The sequence below is a fragment of the Bufo bufo genome, chromosome 4 (assembly GCF_905171765.1).
Source record: "Bufo bufo chromosome 4, aBufBuf1.1, whole genome shotgun sequence".
Taxonomy (NCBI): Eukaryota; Metazoa; Chordata; class Amphibia; order Anura; family Bufonidae; genus Bufo; species Bufo bufo.
Genome location: NC_053392.1, coordinates 408921705 through 408942051, shown reverse-complemented (window position 1 = coordinate 408942051; position 20347 = coordinate 408921705).

Sequence of the window (20347 nt, the reverse complement as noted above, 5' to 3'; positions counted from 1 at the left end):
ATGTCAACGCAGAATCTGTCTTCATGTCATAGCAGAGAATCAGGCTTCACGTCACCCACCACTGGAACAGGCCACTGTCACACATTTAGGCCCAGGCACCCAGGCAGAGGAGAGAGGTCGAGTAACAGAGAATCTGGCCTTATGTCAGCACAGAATCTGTCTTCATGTCATAGCAGAGAATCAGGCTTCACGTCATCCACCACTGGAACAGGCCACTGTCACACATTTAGGCCCCGGCACCCAGACAGAGGAGAGCGGTCCCGTAACAGAGAATCTGGCCTTATGTCAGCACAGAATCTGTCTTCATGTCATAGCAGAGAATCAGGCTTCACGTCACCCACCACTGGAACAGGCCACTGTCACACATTTAGGCCCCGGCACCCAGACAGAGGAGAGCGGACCCGTAACAGAGAATCTGGCCTAATGTCAGCACAGAATCTGTCTTCATGTCATAGCAGAGAATCAGGCTTCACGTCACCCACCACTGGAACAGGCCACTGTCAAGCATTTAGGCCCCGGCACCCAGACAGAGGAGAGCGGTCCCGTAACAGAGAATCTGGCCTTATGTCAGCACAGAATCTGTCTTCATGTCATAGCGGAGAATCAGGCTTCACGTCACCCACCACTGGAACAGGCCACTGTCACACATTTAGGCCCCGGCACCCAGACAGAGGAGAGCGGTCCCGTAACAGAGAATCTGGCCTTATGTCAGCACAGAATCTGTCTTCATGTCATAGCAGAGAATCAGGCTTCACGTCACCCACCACTGGAACAGGCCACTGTCACACATTTAGGCCCCGGCACCCAGACAGAGGAGAGCAGTCCCGTAACAGAGAATCTGGCCTTATGTCAGCGCACAATCTGTCTTCATGACATAGCAGAGAATCAGGCTTCACGTCACCCACCACTGGAACAGGCCACTGTCACACATTTAGGCCCCGGCACCCAGACAGAGGAGAGCGGTCCCGTAACAGAGTATCTGGCCTTATGTCAGCGCAGAATCTGTCTTCATGTCATAGCAGAGAATCAGGCTTCACGTCACCCACCACTGGAACAGGCCACTGTCACACATTTAGGCCCAGGCACCCAGGCAGAGGAGAGAGGTCGCGTAACAGAGAATCTGGCCTTATGTCAGCACAGAATCTGTCTTCATGTCATAGCAGAGATTCAGGCTTCACGTCACCCACCACTGGAACAGGCCACTGTTACACATTTAGGCCCCGGCACCCAGACAGAGGAGAGCGGTCCCGTAACAGAGAATCTGGCCTTATGTCAGCACAGAATCTGTCTTCATGTCATAGCAGAGAATCAGGCTTCACGTCACCCACCACTGGAACAGGCCACTGTCACACATTTAGGCCCAGGCACCCAGACAGAGGAGAGCGGTCCCGTAACAGAGAATCTGGCCTTATGTCAGCACAGAATCTGTCTTCCTGTCATAGCAGAGAATCAGGCTTCACGTCACCCACCACTGGAACAGGCCACTGTCACACATTTAGGCCCAGGCACCCAGACAGAGGAGAGCGGTCCCGTAACAGAGAATCTGGCCTTATGTCAACGCAGAATCTGTCTTCATGTCATAGCAGAGAATCAGGCTTCACGTCACCCACCACTGGAACAGGCCACTGTCACACATTTAGGCCCAGGCACCCAGGCAAAAGGGGAGAGGTCGAGTAACAGAGAATCTGGCCTTATGTCAGCACAGAATCTGTCTTCATGTCATAGCAGAGAATCAGGCTTCATGTCATCCACCACTGGAACAGGCCACTGTCACACATTTAGGCCCCGGCACCCAGACAGAGGAGAGCGGTCCCGTAACAGAGAATCTGGCCTAATGTCAGCACAGAATCTGTCTTCATGTCATAGCAGAGAATCAGGCTTCACGTCACCCACCACTGGAACAGGCCACTGTCACACATTTAGGCCCCGGCACCCAGACAGAGGAGAGCGGTCCCGTAACAGAGAATCTGGCCTTATGTCAGCACAGAATCTGTCTTCATGTCATAGCGGAGAATCAGGCTTCACGTCACCCACCACTGGAACAGGCCACTGTCACACATTTAGGCCCCGGCACCCAGACAGAGGAGAGCGGTCCCGTAACAGAGAATCTGGCCTTATGTCAGCACAGAATCTGTCTTCATGTCATAGCAGAGAATCAGGCTTCACGTCACCCACCACTGGAACAGGCCACTGTCACACATTTAGGCCCCGGCACAAAGACAGAGGAGAGCGGTCCCGTAACAGAGAATCTGGCCTTATGTCAGCGCAGAATCTGTCTTCATGTCATAGCAGAGAATCAGGCTTCACGTAACCCACCACTGGAACAGGCCACTGTCACACATTTAGGCCCCGGCACCCAGACAGAGGAGAGCGGTCCCGTAACAGAGAATCTGGCCTTATGTCAGCGCAGAATCTGTCTTCATGTCATAGCAGAGAATCAGGCTTCACGTCACCCACCACTGGAACAGGCCACTGTCACACATTTAGGCCCAGGCACCCAGGCAGAGGAGAGAGGTCGCGTAACAGAGAATCTGGCCTTATGTCAGCACAGAATCTGTCTTCATGTCATAGCAGAGAATCAGGCTTCACGTCATCCACCACTGGAACAGGCCACTGTCACACATTTAGGCCCCGGCACCCAGACAGAGGAGAGCGGTCCCGTAACAGAGAATCTGGCCTTATGTCAGCACAGAATCTGTCTTCATGTCATAGCAGAGAATCAAGGCTTCACGTCACCCACCACTGGAACAGGCCACTGTCACACATTTAGGCCCCGGCACCCAGACAGAGAAGAGCGGTCCCGTAACAGAGAATCTGGCCTTATGTCAGCACAGAATTTTCTTCATGTCATAGCAGAGAATCAGGCTTCACGTCACCCACCACTGGAACAGGCCACTGTCACACATTTAGGCCCCGGCACCCAGACAGAGGAGAGCGGTCCCGTACCAGAGAATCTTGCCTTATGTCAGCACAGAATCTGTCTTCATGTCATAGCAGAGAATCAGGCTTCACGTCACCCACCACTGGAACAGGCCACTGTCACACATTTAGGCCCCGGCACCCAGACAGAGGAGAGCGGTCCCGTAACAGAGAATCTGGCCTTATGTCAGCACAGAATCTGTCTTCATGTCATAGCAGAGAATCAGGCTTCACGTCACCCACCACTGGAACAGGCCACTGTCACACATTTAGGCCCCGGCACCCAGACAGAGGAGAGCGGTCCCGTAACAGAGAATCTGGCCTTATGTCAGCACAGAATCTGTCTTCATGTCATAGCAGAGAATCAGGCTTCACGTCACCCACCACTGGAACAGGCCACTGTCACACATTTAGGCCCCGGCACCCAGACAGAGGAGAGCGGTCCCGTAACAGAGAATCTGGCCTTATGTCAGCACAGAATCTGTCTTCATGTCATAGCAGAGAATCAGGCTTCACGTCACCCACCACTGGAACAGGCCACTGTCACACATTTAGGCCCCGGCACCCAGACAGAGGAGAGCGGTCCCGTAACAGAGAATCTGGCCTTATGTCAGCACAGAATCTGTCTTCATGTAATAGCAGAGAATCAGGCTTCACGTCACCCACCACTGGAACAGGCCACTGTCACACATTTAGGCCCAGGCACCCAGACAGAGGAGAGCGGTCCCGTAACAGAGAATCTGGCCTTATGTCAGCGCAGAATCTGTCTTCATGTCATAGCAGAGAATCAGGCTTCACGTCACCCACCACTGGAACAGGCCACTGTCACACATTTAGGCCCAGGCACCCAGACAGAGGATAGCGGTCCCGTAACAGAGAATCTGGCCTTATGTCAGCACAGAATCTGTCTTCATGTCATAGCGGAGAATCAGGCTTCACGTCACCCACCACTGGAACAGGCCACTGTCACACATTTAGGCCCCGGCACCCAGACAGAGGAGAGCGGTCCCGTAACAGAGAATCTGGCCTTATGTCAGCGCAGAATCTGTCTTCATGTCATAGCAGAGAATTAGGCTTCACGTCACCCACCACTGGAACAGGCCACTGTCACACATTTAGGCCCCGGCACCCAGACAGAGGAGAGCGGTCCCGTAACAGAGAATCTGGCCTTATGTCAACGCAGAATCTGTCTTCATGTCATAGCAGAGAATCAGGCTTCACGTCACCCACCACTGGAACAGGCCACTGTCACACATTTAGGCCCAGGCACCCAGGCAGAGGAGAGAGGTCGAGTAACAGAGAATCTGGCCTTATGTCAGCACAGAATCTGTCTTCATGTCATAGCAGAGAATCAGGCTTCACGTCATCCACACTGGAACAGGCCACTGTCACACATTTAGGCCCCGGCACCCAGACAGAGGAGAGCGGTCCCGTAACAGAGAATCTGGCCTTATGTCAGCACAGAATCTGTCTTCATGTCATAGCAGAGAATCAGGCTTCACGTCACCCACCACTGGAACAGGCCACTGTCAAGCATTTAGGCCCCGGCACCCAGACAGAGGAGAGCGGTCCCGTAACAGAGAATCTGGCCTTATGTCAGCACAGAATCTGTCTTCATGTCATAGCGGAGAATCAGGCTTCACGTCACCCACCACTGGAACAGGCCACTGTCACACATTTAGGCCCCGGCACCCAGACAGAGGAGAGCGGTCCCGTAACAGAGAATCTGGCCTTATGTCAGCACAGAATCTGGCTTCATGTCATAGCAGAGAATCAGGCTTCACGTCACCCACCACTGGAACAGGCCACTGTCACACATTTAGGCCCCGGCACCCAGACAGAGGAGAGCAGTCCCGTAACAGAGAATCTGGCCTTATGTCAGCGCACAATCTGTCTTCATGACATAGCAGAGAATCAGGCTTCACGTCACCCACCACTGGAACAGGCCACTGTCACACATTTAGGCCCCGGCACCCAGACAGAGGAGAGCGGTCCCGTAACAGAGAATCTGGCCTTATGTCAGCGCAGAATCTGTCTTCATGTCATAGCAGAGAATCAGGCTTCACGTCACCCACCACTGGAACAGGCCACTGTCACACATTTAGGCCCAGGCACCCAGGCAGAGGAGAGAGGTCGCGTAACAGAGAATCTGGCCTTATGTCAGCACAGAATCTGTCTTCATGTCATAGCAGAGATTCAGGCTTCACGTCACCCACCACTGGAACAGGCCACTGTTACACATTTAGGCCCCGGCACCCAGACAGAGGAGAGCGGTCCCGTAACAGAGAATCTGGCCTTATGTCAGCACAGAATCTGTCTTCATGTCATAGCAGAGAATCAGGCTTCACGTCACCCACCACTGGAACAGGCCACTGTCACACATTTAGGCCCCGGCACCCAGACAGAGGAGAGCGGTCCCGTAACAGAGAATCTGGCCTTATGTCAGCACAGAATCTGTCTTCATGTCATAGCAGAGAATCAGGCTTCACGTCACCCACCACTGGAACAGGCCACTGTCACACATTTAGGCCCAGGCACCCAGACAGAGGAGAGCGGTCCCGTAACAGAGAATCTGGCCTTATGTCAACGCAGAATCTGTCTTCATGTCATAGCAGAGAATCAGGCTTCACGTCACCCACCACTGGAACAGGCCACTGTCACACATTTAGGCCCAGGCACCCAGGCAGAGGAGAGAGGTCGAGTAACAGAGAATCTGGCCTTATGTCAGCACAGAATCTGTCTTCATGTCATAGCAGAGAATCAGGCTTCACGTCATCCACCACTGGAACAGGCCACTGTCACACATTTAGGCCCCGGCACCCAGACAGAGGAGAGCGGTCCCGTAACAGAGAATCTGGCCTTATGTCAGCACAGAATCTGTCTTCATGTCATAGCAGAGAATCAGGCTTCACGTTACCCACCACTGGAACAGGCCACTGTCACACAATTAGCCCCCGGCACCCAGACAGAGGAGAGCGGTCCCGTAACAGAGAATCTGGCCTTATGTCAGCACAGAATCTGTCTTCATGTCATAGCAGAGAATCAGGCTTCACGTCACCCACCACTGGAACAGGCCACTGTCACACATTTAGGCCCCGGCACCCAGACAGAGGAGAGCGGTCCCGTAACAGAGAATCTGGCCTTATGTCAGCACAGAATTTGTCTTCATGTCATAGCAGAGAATCAGGCTTCACGTCACCCACCACTGGAACATGCCACTGTCACACATTTAGGCCCCGGCACCCAGACAGAGGAGAGCAGTCCCGTAACAGAGAATCTGGCCTTATGTCAGCGCACTATCTGTCTTCATGACATAGCAGAGAATCAGGCTTCACGTCACCCACCACTGGAACAGGCCACTGTCACACATTTAGGCCCCGGCACCCAGACAGAGGAGAGCGGTCCCGTAACAGAGAATCTGGCCTTATGTCAGCGCAGAATCTGTCTTCATGTCATAGCAGAGAATCAGGCTTCACGTCACCCACCACTGGAACAGGCCACTGTCACACATTTAGGCCCAGGCACCCAGGCAGAGGAGAGAGGTCGCGTAACAGAGAATCTGGCCTTATGTCAGCACAGAATCTGTCTTCATGTCATAGCAGAGATTCAGGCTTCACGTCACCCACCACTGGAACAGGCCACTGTCACACATTTAGGCCCCGGCACCCAGACAGAGGAGAGCGGTCCCGTAACAGAGAATCTGGCCTTATGTCAGCACAGAATCTGTCTTCATGTCATAGCAGAGAATCAGGCTTCACGTCACCCACCACTGGAACAGGCCACTGTCACACATTTAGGCCCAGGCACCCAGACAGAGGAGAGCGGTCCCGTAACAGAGAATCTGGCCTTATGTCAGCACAGAATCTGTCTTCATGTCATAGCAGAGAATCAGGCTTCACGTCACCCACCACTGGAACAGGCCACTGTCACACATTTAGGCCCAGGCACCCAGACAGAGGAGAGCGGTCCCGTAACAGAGAATCTGGCCTTATGTCAACGCAGAATCTGTCTTCATGTCATAGCAGAGAATCAGGCTTCACGTCACCCACCACTGGAACAGGCCACTGTCACACATTTAGGCCCAGGCACCCAGGCAGAGGAGAGAGGTCGAGTAACAGAGAATCTGGCCTTATGTCAGCACAGAATCTGTCTTCATGTCATAGCAGAGAATCAGGCTTCACGTCATCCACCACTGGAACAGGCCACTGTCACACATTTAGGCCCCGGCACCCAGACAGAGGAGAGCGGTCCCGTAACAGAGAATCTGGCCTTATGTCAGCACAGAATCTGTCTTCATGTCATAGCAGAGAATCAGGCTTCACGTCACCCACCACTGGAACAGGCCACTGTCACACATTTAGGCCCCGGCACCCAGACAGAGGAGAGCGGACCCGTAACAGAGAATCTGGCCTAATGTCAGCACAGAATCTGTCTTCATGTCATAGCAGAGAATCAGGCTTCACGTCACCCACCACTGGAACAGGCCACTGTCAAGCATTTAGGCCCCGGCACCCAGACAGAGGAGAGCGGTCCCGTAACAGAGAATCTGGCCTTATGTCAGCACAGAATCTGTCTTCATGTCATAGCGGAGAATCAGGCTTCACGTCACCCACCACTGGAACAGGCCACTGTCACACATTTAGGCCCCGGCACCCAGACAGAGGAGAGCGGTCCCGTAACAGAGAATCTGGCCTTATGTCAGCACAGAATCTGTCTTCATGTCATAGCAGAGAATCAGGCTTCACGTCACCCACCACTGGAACAGGCCACTGTCACACATTTAGGCCCCGGCACCCAGACAGAGGAGAGCAGTCCCGTAACAGAGAATCTGGCCTTATGTCAGCGCACAATCTGTCTTCATGACATAGCAGAGAATCAGGCTTCACGTCACCCACCACTGGAACAGGCCACTGTCACACATTTAGGCCCCGGCACCCAGACAGAGGAGAGCGGTCCCGTAACAGAGTATCTGGCCTTATGTCAGCGCAGAATCTGTCTTCATGTCATAGCAGAGAATCAGGCTTCACGTCACCCACCACTGGAACAGGCCACTGTCACACATTTAGGCCCAGGCACCCAGGCAGAGGAGAGAGGTCCCGTAACAGAGAATCTGGCCTTATGTCAGCACAGAATCTGTCTTCATGTCATAGCAGAGATTCAGGCTTCACGTCACCCACCACTGGAACAGGCCACTGTTACACATTTAGGCCCCGGCACCCAGACAGAGGAGAGCGGTCCCGTAACAGAGAATCTGGCCTTATGTCAGCACAGAATCTGTCTTCATGTCATAGCAGAGAATCAGGCTTCACGTCACCCACCACTGGAACAGGCCACTGTCACACATTTAGGCCCAGGCACCCAGACAGAGGAGAGCGGTCCCGTAACAGAGAATCTGGCCTTATGTCAGCACAGAATCTGTCTTCATGTCATAGCAGAGAATCAGGCTTCACGTCACCCACCACTGGAACAGGCCACTGTCACACATTTAGGCCCAGGCACCCAGACAGAGGAGAGCGGTCCCGTAACAGAGAATCTGGCCTTATGTCAACGCAGAATCTGTCTTCATGTCATAGCAGAGAATCAGGCTTCACGTCACCCACCACTGGAACAGGCCACTGTCACACATTTAGGCCCAGGCACCCAGGCAAAAGGGGAGAGGTCGAGTAACAGAGAATCTGGCCTTATGTCAGCACAGAATCTGTCTTCATGTCATAGCAGAGAATCAGGCTTCATGTCATCCACCACTGGAACAGGCCACTGTCACACATTTAGGCCCCGGCACCCAGACAGAGGAGAGCGGTCCCGTAACAGAGAATCTGGCCTAATGTCAGCACAGAATCTGTCTTCATGTCATAGCAGAGAATCAGGCTTCACGTCACCCACCACTGGAACAGGCCACTGTCACACATTTAGGCCCCGGCACCCAGACAGAGGAGAGCGGTCCCGTAACAGAGAATCTGGCCTTATGTCAGCACAGAATCTGTCTTCATGTCATAGCGGAGAATCAGGCTTCACGTCACCCACCACTGGAACAGGCCACTGTCACACATTTAGGCCCCGGCACCCAGACAGAGGAGAGCGGTCCCGTAACAGAGAATCTGGCCTTATGTCAGCACAGAATCTGTCTTCATGTCATAGCAGAGAATCAGGCTTCACGTCACCCACCACTGGAACAGGCCACTGTCACACATTTAGGCCCCGGCACAAAGACAGAGGAGAGCGGTCCCGTAACAGAGAATCTGGCCTTATGTCAGCGCAGAATCTGTCTTCATGTCATAGCAGAGAATCAGGCTTCACGTAACCCACCACTGGAACAGGCCACTGTCACACATTTAGGCCCCGGCACCCAGACAGAGGAGAGCGGTCCCGTAACAGAGAATCTGGCCTTATGTCAGCGCAGAATCTGTCTTCATGTCATAGCAGAGAATCAGGCTTCACGTCACCCACCACTGGAACAGGCCACTGTCACACATTTAGGCCCAGGCACCCAGGCAGAGGAGAGAGGTCGCGTAACAGAGAATCTGGCCTTATGTCAGCACAGAATCTGTCTTCATGTCATAGCAGAGAATCAGGCTTCACGTCATCCACCACTGGAACAGGCCACTGTCACACATTTAGGCCCCGGCACCCAGACAGAGGAGAGCGGTCCCGTAACAGAGAATCTGGCCTTATGTCAGCACAGAATCTGTCTTCATGTCATAGCAGAGAATCAAGGCTTCACGTCACCCACCACTGGAACAGGCCACTGTCACACATTTAGGCCCCGGCACCCAGACAGAGAAGAGCGGTCCCGTAACAGAGAATCTGGCCTTATGTCAGCACAGAATTTTCTTCATGTCATAGCAGAGATTCAGGCTTCACGTCACCCACCACTGGAACATGCCACTGTCACACATTTAGGCCCCGGCACCCAGACAGAGGAGAGCGGTCCCGTACCAGAGAATCTTGCCTTATGTCAGCACAGAATCTGTCTTCATGTCATAGCAGAGAATCAGGCTTCACGTCACCCACCACTGGAACAGGCCACTGTCACACATTTAGGCCCAGGCACCCAGACAGAGGAGAGCGGTCCCGTAACAGAGAATCTGGCCTTATGTCAGCGCAGAATCTGTCTTCATGTCATAGCAGAGAATCAGGCTTCACGTCACCCACCACTGGAACAGGCCACTGTCACACATTTAGGCCCCGGCACCCAGACAGAGGAGAGCGGTCCCGTAACAGAGAATCTGGCCTTATGTCAGCACAGAATCTGTCTTCATGTCATAGCAGAGAATCAGGCTTCACGTCACCCACCACTGGAACAGGCCACTGTCACACATTTAGGCCCCGGCACCCAGACAGAGGAGAGCGGTCCCGTAACAGAGAATCTGGCCTTATGTCAGCACAGAATCTGTCTTCATGTCATAGCAGAGAATCAGGCTTCACGTCACCCACCACTGGAACAGGCCACTGTCACACATTTAGGCCCCGGCACCCAGACAGAGGAGAGCGGTCCCGTAACAGAGAATCTGGCCTTATGTCAGCACAGAATCTGTCTTCATGTAATAGCAGAGAATCAGGCTTCACGTCACCCACCACTGGAACAGGCCACTGTCACACATTTAGGCCCAGGCACCCAGACAGAGGAGAGCGGTCCCGTAACAGAGAATCTGGCCTTATGTCAGCGCAGAATCTGTCTTCATGTCATAGCAGAGAATCAGGCTTCACGTCACCCACCACTGGAACAGGCCACTGTCACACATTTAGGCCCAGGCACCCAGACAGAGGATAGCGGTCCCGTAACAGAGAATCTGGCCTTATGTCAGCACAGAATCTGTCTTCATGTCATAGCGGAGAATCAGGCTTCACGTCACCCACCACTGGAACAGGCCACTGTCACACATTTAGGCCCCGGCACCCAGACAGAGGAGAGCGGTCCCGTAACAGAGAATCTGGCCTTATGTCAGCGCAGAATCTGTCTTCATGTCATAGCAGAGAATTAGGCTTCACGTCACCCACCACTGGAACAGGCCACTGTCACACATTTAGGCCCCGGCACCCAGACAGAGGAGAGCGGTCCCGTAACAGAGAATCTGGCCTTATGTCAACGCAGAATCTGTCTTCATGTCATAGCAGAGAATCAGGCTTCACGTCACCCACCACTGGAACAGGCCACTGTCACACATTTAGGCCCAGGCACCCAGGCAGAGGAGAGAGGTCGAGTAACAGAGAATCGGGCCTTATGTCAGCACAGAATCTGTCTTCATGTCATAGCAGAGAATCAGGCTTCACGTCATCCACCACTGGAACAGGCCACTGTCACACATTTAGGCCCCGGCACCCAGACAGAGGAGAGCGGTCCCGTAACAGAGAATCTGGCCTTATGTCAGCACAGAATCTGTCTTCATGTCATAGCAGAGAATCAGGCTTCACGTCACCCACCACTGGAACAGGCCACTGTCAAGCATTTAGGCCCCGGCACCCAGACAGAGGAGAGCGGTCCCGTAACAGAGAATCTGGCCTTATGTCAGCACAGAATCTGTCTTCATGTCATAGCGGAGAATCAGGCTTCACGTCACCCACCACTGGAACAGGCCACTGTCACACATTTAGGCCCCGGCACCCAGACAGAGGAGAGCGGTCCCGTAACAGAGAATCTGGCCTTATGTCAGCACAGAATCTGTCTTCATGTCATAGCAGAGAATCAGGCTTCACGTCACCCACCACTGGAACAGGCCACTGTCACACATTTAGGCCCCGGCACCCAGACAGAGGAGAGCAGTCCCGTAACAGAGAATCTGGCCTTATGTCAGCGCACAATCTGTCTTCATGACATAGCAGAGAATCAGGCTTCACGTCACCCACCACTGGAACAGGCCACTGTCACACATTTAGGCCCCGGCACCCAGACAGAGGAGAGCGGTCCCGTAACAGAGAATCTGGCCTTATGTCAGCGCAGAATCTGTCTTCATGTCATAGCAGAGAATCAGGCTTCACGTCACCCACCACTGGAACAGGCCACTGTCACACATTTAGGCCCAGGCACCCAGGCAGAGGAGAGAGGTCCCGTAACAGAGAATCTGGCCTTATGTCAGCACAGAATCTGTCTTCATGTCATAGCAGAGATTCAGGCTTCACGTCACCCACCACTGGAACAGGCCACTGTTACACATTTAGGCCCCGGCACCCAGACAGAGGAGAGCGGTCCCGTAACAGAGAATCTGGCCTTATGTCAGCACAGAATCTGTCTTCATGTCATAGCAGAGAATCAGGCTTCACGTCACCCACCACTGGAACAGGCCACTGTCACACATTTAGGCCCAGGCACCCAGACAGAGGAGAGCGGTCGCGTAACAGAGAATCTGGCCTTATGTCAGCACAGAATCTGTCTTCATGTCATAGCAGAGAATCAGGCTTCACGTCACCCACCACTGGAACAGGCCACTGTCACACATTTAGGCCCAGGCACCCAGACAGAGGAGAGCGGTCCCGTAACAGAGAATCTGGCCTTATGTCAACGCAGAATCTGTCTTCATGTCATAGCAGAGAATCAGGCTTCACGTCACCCACCACTGGAACAGGCCACTGTCACACATTTAGGCCCAGGCACCCAGGCAGAGGAGAGAGGTCGAGTAACAGAGAATCTGGCCTTATGTCAGCACAGAATCTGTCTTCATGTCATAGCAGAGAATCAGGCTTCACGTCACCCACCACTGGAACAGGCCACTGTCACACATTTAGGCCCCGGCACCCAGACAGAGGAGAGCGGTCCCGTAACAGAGAATCTGGCCTAATGTCAGCACAGAATCTGTCTTCATGTCATAGCAGAGAATCAGGCTTCACGTTACCCACCACTGGAACAGGCCACTGTCACACATTTAGGCCCCGGCACCAGACAGAGGAGAGCGGTCCCGTAACAGAGAATCTGGCCTTATGTCAGCACAGAATCTGTCTTCATGTCATAGCGGAGAATCAGGCTTCACGTCACCCACCACTGGAACAGGCCACTGTCACACATTTAGGCCCCGGCACCCAGACAGAGGAGAGCGGTCCCGTAACAGAGAATCTGGCCTTATGTCAGCACAGAATTTGTCTTCATGTCATAGCAGAGAATCAGGCTTCACGTCACCCACCACTGGAACATGCCACTGTCACACATTTAGGCCCCGGCACCCAGACAGAGGAGAGCAGTCCCGTAACAGAGAATCTGGCCTTATGTCAGCGCACTATCTGTCTTCATGACATAGCAGAGAATCAGGCTTCACGTCACCCACCACTGGAACAGGCCACTGTCACACATTTAGGCCCCGGCACCCAGACAGAGGAGAGCGGTCCCGTAACAGAGAATCTGGCCTTATGTCAGCGCAGAATCTGTCTTCATGTCATAGCAGAGAATCAGGCTTCACGTCACCCACCACTGGAACAGGCCACTGGTCACACATTTAGGCCCAGGCACCCAGGCAGAGGAGAGAGGTCGCGTAACAGAGAATCTGGCCTTATGTCAGCACAGAATCTGTCTTCATGTCATAGCAGAGATTCAGGCTTCACGTCACCCACCACTGGAACAGGCCACTGTCACACATTTAGGCCCCGGCACCCAGACAGAGGAGAGCGGTCCCGTAACAGAGAATCTGGCCTTATGTCAGCACAGAATCTGTCTTCATGTCATAGCAGAGAATCAGGCTTCACGTCACCCACCACTGGAACAGGCCACTGTCACACATTTAGGCCCCGGCACCCAGACAGAGGAGAGCGGTCCCGTAACAGAGAATCTGGCCTTATGTCAGCACAGAATCTGTCTTCATGTCATAGCAGAGAATCAGGCTTCACGTCACCCACCACTGGAACAGGCCACTGCCACACATTTAGGCCCGGCACCCAGACAGAGGAGAGCGGTCCCGTAACAGAGAATCTGGCCTTATGTCAGCACAGAATCTGTCTTCATGTCATAGCAGAGAATCAGGCTTCACGTCACCCACCACTGGAACAGGCCACTGTCACACATTTAGGCCCCGGCACCCAGACAGAGGAGAGCGGTCCCGTAACAGAGAATCTGGCCTTATGTCAGCACAGAATCTGTCTTCATGTCATAGCAGAGAATCAGGCTTCACGTCACCCACCACTGGAACAGGCCACTGTCACACATTTAGGCCCCGGCACCCAGACAGAGGAGAGCGGTCCCGTAACAGAGAATCTGGCCTTATGTCAGCACAGAATCTGTCTTCATGTCATAGCAGAGAATCAGGCTTCACGTCACCCACCACTGGAACAGGCCACTGTCACACATTTAGGCCCCGGCACCCAGACAGAGGAGAGCGGTCCCGTAACAGAGAATCTGGCCTTATGTCAGCACAGAATCTGTCTTCATGTCATAGCAGAGAATCAGGCTTCACGTCACCCACCACTGGAACAGGCCACTGTCACACATTTAGGCCCCGGCACCCAGACAGAGGAGAGCGGTCCCGTAACAGAGAATCTGGCCTTATGTCAGCACAGAATCTGTCTTCATGTCATAGCAGAGAATCAGGCTTCACGTCACCCACCACTGGAACAGGCCACTGTCACACATTTAGGCCCCGGCACCCAGACAGAGAGAGCGGTCCCGTAACAGAGAATCTGGCCTTATGTCAGCACAGAATCTGTCTTCATGTCATAGCAGAGAATCAGGCTTCACGTCACCCACCACTGGAACAGGCCACTGTCACACATTTAGGCCCAGGCACCCAGACAGAGGAGAGCGGTCCCGTAACAGAGAATCTGGCCTTATGTCAGCACAGAATCTGTCTTCATGTCATAGCAGAGAATCAGGCTTCACGTCACCCACCACTGGAACAGGCCACTGTCACACATTTAGGCCCAGGCACCCAGACAGAGGAGAGCGGTCCCGTAACAGAGAATCTGGCCTTATGTCAGCACAGAATCTGTCTTCATGTCATAGCAGAGAATCAGGCTTCACGTCACCCACCACTGGAACAGGCCACTGTCACACATTTAGGCCCCGGCACCCAGACAGAGGAGAGCGGTCCCGTAACAGAGAATCTGGCCTTATGTCAGCACAGAATCTGTCTTCATGTCATAGCAGAGAATCAGGCTTCACGTCACCCACCACTGGAACAGGCCACTGTCACACATTTAGGCCCCGGCACCCAGACAGAGGAGAGCGGTCCCGTAACAGAGAATCTGGCCTTATGTCAGCACAGAATCTGTCTTCATGTCATAGCAAGAATCAGGCTTCACGTCACCCACCACTGGAACAGGCCACTGTCACACATTTAGGCCCCGGCACCCAGACAGAGGAGAGCGGTCCCGTAACAGAGAATCTGGCCTTATGTCAGCACAGAATCTGTCTTCATGTCATAGCAGAGAATCAGGCTTCACGTCACCCACCACTGGAACAGGCCACTGTCACACATTTAGGCCCCGGCACCCAGACAGAGGAGAGCGGTCCCGTAACAGAGAATCTGGCCTTATGTCAGCGCAGAATCTGTCTTCATGTCATAGCAGAGAATCAGGCTTCACGTCACCCACCACTGGAACAGGCCACTGTCACACATTTAGGCCCCGGCACCCAGACAGAGGAGAGCGGTCCCGTAACAGAGAATCTGGCCTTATGTCAGCGCAGAATCTGTCTTCATGTCATAGCAGAGAATCAGGCTTCACGTCACCCACCACTGGAACAGGCCACTGTCACACATTTAGGCCCCGGCACCCAGACAGAGGAGAGAGGTCGTAACAGAGAATCTGGCCTTATGTCAGCACAGAATCTGTCTTCATGTCATAGCAGAGAATCAGGCTTCACGTCACCCACCACTGGAACAGGCCACTGTCACACATTTAGGCCCCGGCACCCAGACAGAGGAGAGCGGTCCCGTAACAGAGAATCTGGCCTTATGTCAGCACAGAATCTGTCTTCAAGTCATAGCAGAGAATCAGGCTTCACGTCACCCACCACTGGAACAGGCCACTGTCACACATTTAGGCCCCGGCACCCAGACAGAGGAGAGCGGTCCCGTAACAGAGAATCTGGCCTTATGTCAGCACAGAATCTGTCTTCATGTCATAGCAGAGAATCAGGCTTCACGTCACCACCACTGGAACAGGCCACTGTCACACATTTAGGCCCGGCACCCAGACAGAGGAGAGCGGTCCCGTAACAGAGAATCTGGCCTTATGTCAGCACAGAATCTGTCTTCATGTCATAGCAGAGAATCAGGCTTCACGTCACCCACCACTGGAACAGGCCACTGTCACACATTTAGGCCCCGGCACCCAGACAGAGGAGAGCGGTCCCGTAACAGAGAATCTGGCCTTATGTCAGCACAGAATCTGTCTTCATGTCATAGCAGAGAATCAGGCTTCACGTCACCCACCACTGGAACAGGCCACTGTCACACATTTAGGCCCCGGCACCCAGACAGAGGAGAGCGGTCCCGTAACAGAGAATCTGGCCTTATGTCAGCACAGAACCTGTCTTCATGTCATAGCAGAGAATCAGGCTTCACGTCACCCACCACTGGAACAGGCCACTGTCACACATTTAGGCCCCGGCACCCAGACAGAGGAGAGCGGTCCCGTAACAGAGAATCTGGCCTTATGTCAGCACAGAATCTGTCTTCATGTCATAGCAGAGAATCAGGCTTCACGTCACCCACCACTGGAACAGGCCACTGTCACACATTTAGGCCCCGGCACCCAGACAGAGGAGAGCGGTCCCGTAACAGAGAATCTGGCCTTATGTCAGCACAGAATCTGTCTTCATGTCATAGCAGAGAATCAGGCTTCACGTCACCCACCACTGGAACAGGCCACTGTCACACATTTAGGCCCCGGCACCCAGACAGAGGAGAGCGGTCCCGTAACAGAGAATCTGGCCTTATGTCAGCGCAGAATCTGTCTTCATGTCATAGCAGAGAATCAGGCTTCACGTCACCCACCACTGGAACAGGCCACTGTCACACATTTAGGCCCCGGCACCCAGACAGAGGAGAGCGGTCCCGTAACAGAGAATCTGGCCTTATGTCAGCGCAGAATCTGTCTTCAGTATAGCAGAGAATCAGGCTTCACGTCACCCACCACTGGAACAGGCCACTGTCACACATTTAGGCCCAGGCACCCAGACAGAGGAGAGCGGTCCCGTAACAGAGAATCTGGCCTTATGTCAGCACAGAATCTGTCTTCATGTCATAGCAGAGAATCAGGCTTCACGTCACCCACCACTGGAACAGGCCACTGTCACACATTTAGGCCCCGGCACCCAGACAGAGGAGAGCGGTCCCGTAACAGAGAATCTGGCCTTATGTCAGCACAGAATCTGTCTTCATGTCATAGCAGAGAATCAGGCTTCACGTCACCCACCACTGGAACAGGCCACTGTCACACATTTAGGCCCCGGCACCCAGACAGAGGAGAGCGGTCCCGTAACAGAGAATCTGGCCTTATGTCAGCACAGAATCTGTCTTCATGTCATAGCAGAGAATCAGGCTTCACGTCACCCACCACTGGAACAGGCCACTGTCACACATTTAGGCCCCGGCACCCAGACAGAGGAGAGCGGTCCCGTAACAGAGAATCTGGCCTTATGTCAGCAGAATCTGTCTTTCATGTCATAGCAGAGAATCAGGCTTCACGTCACCCACCACTGGAACAGGCCACTGTCACACATTTAGGCCCCGGCACCCAGACAGAGGAGAGCGGTCCCGTAACAGAGAATCTGGCCTTATGTCAGCGCAGAATCTGTCTTCATGTCATAGCAGAGAATCAGGCTTCACGTCACCCACCACTGGAACAGGCCACTGTCACACATTTAGGCCCCGGCACCCAGACAGAGGAGAGGCGTAACAAGAATCTGGCCTTATGTCAGCCCAGAATCTGTCTTCATGTCATAGCAGAGAATCAGGCTTCACGTCACCCCCACTGGAACAGGCCACTGTCACACATTTAGGCCCCGGCACCCAGACAGAGGAGAGCGGTCCCGTAACAGAGAATCTGGCCTTATGTCAGCACAGAATCTGTCTTCATGTCATAGCAGAGAATCAGGCTTCACGTCACCCACCACTGGAACAGGCCACTGTCACACATTTAGGCCCCGGCACCCAGACAGAGGAGAGCGGTCCCGTAACAGAGAATCTGGCCTTATGTCAGCACAGAATCTGTCTTCATGTCATAGCAGAGAATCAGGCTTCACGTCACCCACCACTGGAACAGGCCACTGTCACACATTTAGGCCCGGCACCCAGACAGAGGAGAGCGGTCCCGTAACAGAGAATCTGGCCTTATGTCAGCACAGAATCTGTCTTCATGTCATAGCAGAGAATCAGGCTTCACGTCACCCACCACTGGAACAGGCCACTGTCACACATTTAGGCCCCGGCACCCAGACAGAGGAGAGCGGTCCCGTAACAGAGAATCTGGCCTTATGTCAGCGCAGAATCTGTCTTCATGTCATAGCAGAGACAGGCTTCACGTCACCCACCACTGGAACAGGCCACTGTCACACATTTAGGCCCGGCACCCAGACGAGGAGAGCGGTCCCGTAACAGAGAATCTGGCCTTATGTCAGCGCAGAATCTGTCTTCATGTCATAGCAGAGAATCAGGCTTCACGTCACCCACTGGAACAGGCCACTGTCACACATTTAGGCCCCGGCACCCAGACAGAGGAGAGCGGTCCCGTAACAGAGAATCTGGCCTTATGTCAGCACAGAATCTGTCTTCATGTCATAGCAGAGAATCAGGCTTCACGTCACCACCACTGGAACAGGCCACTGTCACACATTTAGGCCCGGCACCCAGACAGAGGAGAGAGGTCCCGTAACAGAGAATCTGGCCTTATGTCAGCACAGAATCTGTCTTCATGTCATAGCAGAGAATCAGGCTTCACGTCACCCACCACTGGAACAGGCCACTGTCACACATTTAGGCCCGGCACCCAGACAGAGGAGAGCGGTCCCATAACAGTGAATCTGGCCTTATGTCAGCACAGAATCTGTCTTCATGTCATAGCAGAGAATCAGGCTTCACGTCACCCACCACTGGAACAGGCCACTGTCACACATTTAGGCCCCGGCACCCAGACAGAGGAGAGCGGTCCCGTAACAGAGAATCTGGCCTTATGTCAGCACAGAATCTGTCTTCATGTCATAGCAGAGAATCAGGCTTCACGTCACCCACCACTGGAACAGGCCACTGTCACACATTTAGGCCCCGGCACCCAGACAGAGGAGAGCGGTCCCGTAACAGAGAATCTGGCCTTATGTCAGCACAGAATCTGTCTTCATGTCATAGCAGAGAATCAGGCTTCACGTCACCCACCACTGGAACAGGCCACTGTCACACATTTAGGCCCCGGCACCCAGACAGAGGAGAGCGGTCCCGTAACAGAGAATCTGGCCTTATGTCAGCACAGAATCTGTCTTCATGTCATAGCAGAGAATCAGGCTTCACGTCACCCACCACTGGAACAGGCCACTGTCACACATTTAGGCCCGGCACCCAGACAGAGGAGAGCGGTCCCGTAACAGAGAATCTGGCCTTATGTCAGCACAGAATCTGTCTTCATGTCATAGCAGAGAATCAGGCTTCACGTCACCCACCACTGGAACAGGCCACTGTCACACATTTTAGGCCCCGGCACCCAGACAGAGGAGAGCGGTCCCGTAACAGAGAATCTGGCCTTATGTCAGCACAGAATCTGTCTTCATGTCATAGCAGAGAATCAGGCTTCACGTCACCCACCACTGGAACAGGCCACTGTCACACATTTAGGCCCGGCACCCAGACAGAGGAGAGCGTCCCGTAACAGAGAATCTGGCCTTATGTCAGCACAGAATCTGTCTTCATGTCATAGCAGAGAATCAGGCTTCACGTCACCCCACACTGGAACAGGCCACTGTCACACATTTAGGCCCGGCACCCAGACAGAGGAGAGCGGTCCCGTAACAGAGAATCTGGCCTTATGTCAGCGCACAATCTGTCTTCATGCATAGCAGAGAATCAGGCTTCACGTCACCCACCACTGGAACAGGCCACTGTCACACATTTAGGCCCAGGCACCCAGGCAGAGAGAGAGGTCGCGTAACAGAGAATCTGGCCTTATGTCAGCACAGAATCTATCATGTCATAGCAGAGAATCAGGCTTCACGTCACCCACCACTGAACAGGCCACTGTCACACATTTAGGCCCCGGCACCCAGACAGAGGAGAGCGGTCCGTAACAGAGAATCTGGCCTTAGTCAGCACAGAATCTGTCTTCATGTCATAGCAAGAATCAGGCTTCACGTCACCCCACCACTGGAACAGGCCACTGTCACACATTTAGGCCCCGGCACCCAGACAGAGGAGAGCGGTCCCGTAACAGAGAATCTGGCCTTATGCAGCACAGAATCTGTCTTCAGTCATAGCAGAGATCGGCTTCACGTCACCCCACCACTGGAACAGGCCACTGTCACACA